The 2,743-nt window shown below is 32.1% G+C and overlaps 1 non-coding gene across 1 annotated transcript; it reads right to left on the reverse strand.

Moving 5' to 3' along the window:
- Positions 1-354: 354 nt before the first annotated feature.
- On the reverse strand, positions 355-426 carry Trnat-ggu (transfer RNA threonine (anticodon GGU)). Its single transcript has one exon. It is a non-coding gene; the product is annotated as a tRNA-Thr (tRNA).
- Between the last annotated feature and the right edge of the window lie 2,317 nt (positions 427-2,743).

Below are 2,743 nucleotides of genomic sequence, written 5' to 3' on the forward strand. Positions count from 1 at the left end.
CCTCCCCTCCCACCCCCACCCCCCTTCCCCATCTCCCTCCTTTTCAATTTGGTTATACGATATAGGGGTGAACCTGCACTGACATTGAAAAAAAAAATTAATTTAGAGTCACATTTTTATCCCTCCTCAATATTCAGCTTATTTTGGTAACTGGTCCATCCAGAAATAAAATCAGATTCAGGCGACGGGGCACATTTTTGCTTTGTATCTTTTTAAATATTTTTTTTTGTTTAAGTCAATCTTCTTCTTAAAGAAATTAAGGAGCAGGCACCAGTATAAGATAAAGATCTGAACAAGTGTGTATGAAAGGTGCCAGACAAAGCAAGAAAGAAAAAACATCCTAAAAAATCAGTCTACCTCAACTGGGGATTGAACCCCAGACCTTCTGATTACCGGTCAGACGTGCTACCACTACACCACAGAGTTGTTCAGATCTTAATAGTCTTCTTCTTCTTTTCCTCCTCCTAATAAATCAACTGACTCAGTCAAACTGGGCACTGATGCTGGTGTTGTATATATATACAAGAATGAAAAATCATGGGCGTGGCTCAGCGGTATGGTCTTTGCTTTGTACTCAAAAGGTACCAATTTCGACTAAATGTCGCACTATGTGATCTTGATGTAAATGTTGCTGCTCGAAGCTCGAAGAAATAAATAACAATGTGAAATTGAATGTAAGCTTCAGTTTAATATACAAATACAGATAAAAGTCTTTGTTTATTCATCTTAACAACCACATTATCTCATTCGTCTGTAGTGTTTCATTCATCCTGTTTTGTTGATAACGGGCAAACCCAAAACGTCCATTTTATCTGTTTTTGTATATTAAATTTAATCTTACATTCAATTTCACAATGTTATTTACCTATGTGGCCTTGAGCAAGTCACCTTCTGCTAGCTCACTTTGTTGGGCTGTCCTGCGGCTGATGCCTGAGTTATTCCAATCTTCCCTTGGAATAGACCTTAAAGACAAACTTCCCCGTGGGGTTGAATATTATAAAAGAAATTCCTTTCTTGATAGTGCATATTTAATTTATTACTCCAAAGCTTGATACCAGCAGGTGGGTTGTTACATGAGCGGAACGTATTTGGGGATAACTGAGTAAAGATGGCTGTCAAAATTAGATGGATGAATATTTAATATTTGATAACCAGATTGCCTAATTTGCATTTTGCTTAAACCCACTCAACCCTAAAACCGACAATATCCGTAGTTTACCCGGGTTCCTTTTACCCCATGCCTATTTATAGGCGTAGTAAGCTAATGTTTTTCATTTTTACATATTAATGGTATCTGAATAAAACTATCTATGCACATGCTCATTTTAAATACATTTTTTTTTCCAATTTTGAAAAGTAGAAAAGTAAATAAGATTGAGTGAGTTAATGCATTTGATATTGATCTACTGGGATATCCAAGACCAATTAAGCCTTTGCACAATGCTATTATTTTACTTGTAATTTATCATGATTGATCCTTTTTTTTTTTTTGTATAGATTAAGGCATTTCGGAATTATCACAGCTGTAATTCTAAATACATAACAATACCAAGAAAAAAAACAAACAAAAGAAACAGAAACAACAAACAAAAACATGGGAAAAAAAACACACGCACACACACACACACACACACACACACACACACACACACACACACACAACCCAGCAGACAAACAAACAAAAACTTACAGACTAAAAGTTGCTTAGTGTTGGCTGACGACATAATGTGCCAAAGTAGAGTTATTGTCCACCAACCAACCACCATCAAAATGAATCAGTATTGAAAAATAAACATATAATAATCAAATAACATAAAAACTAAAATGCTATTTCTTTATTAGCGAGACTGAAACTCTTTCTAATCCCAAATTTTCCAATTATTTTTCTGGTTATGACTATAGACTTCATTATATTTTTCATTAATGAACACAAATTAATATAACAGCTCCAAAAGAGAACAAACCTATTATATACACTGAACGTGTTCGGTTCAAAACCCTTCTTCATACAATGGCAAAAAAAAATAAAAATAAAAACATAAATTAATTTGCCGTTTTTCTGGTTTTTAAGTGATGTATTTACCTTTTTATTGTGTTGCTATTTACTGAAGAAAGGCTTTGAGGCCGAAACGTTCCTTGTTTTGCATTTTTCTCTCTTTTAAAGCTATTATATTTATTCTTGTTTATTACTTTTTACGATCCACTGCTTGTAGCAGCTTAGTATCCATATTTTTTTTAAGACATCATTAAATTTGACGCAACCTTGGATTCATCTAAATCCAAGTTGTTTAACTCTGCATTTACTTGGATTCATCTAAATCCAAGTTGTATAACTCTATATCTACTTGGATTCACCTTAATCAAAGTTATATAACTCTACATCTACTTGGATTCATCTAAATCCAAGTTGTATAACTCTACATCTAAATTATCTTATTTTAAAAAATATTTCAAATTGTTTAAAAAGAAATCGTTCTATTATCTATAAAACAAACAGCATTTTGGCCTTATTTAATTTTTTTTTTTTTTGGTTTCACAATAAATAAATAAATAAATATATAAATAAAACTTTTATAATTTTTTATGACAACATCATTAAACACTTTATATTACATACACTTCATTTTGGCTTTATACGAAGTTTATAAAATTTTGTTCATCACTTTTAAAAAATGCCAATAAAAAAACTTGCAAATGTAAAAATGGCAAATGAAAAAAATTCATTCGCCTATTGCCATTACAA

Source organism: Berghia stephanieae, chromosome 9, assembly GCF_034508935.2.
Source record: "Berghia stephanieae isolate SIO BIC M18660-M18661 chromosome 9, UCSD_Bste_1.3, whole genome shotgun sequence".
NCBI classification, from domain to species: domain Eukaryota; kingdom Metazoa; phylum Mollusca; class Gastropoda; order Nudibranchia; family Aeolidiidae; genus Berghia; species Berghia stephanieae.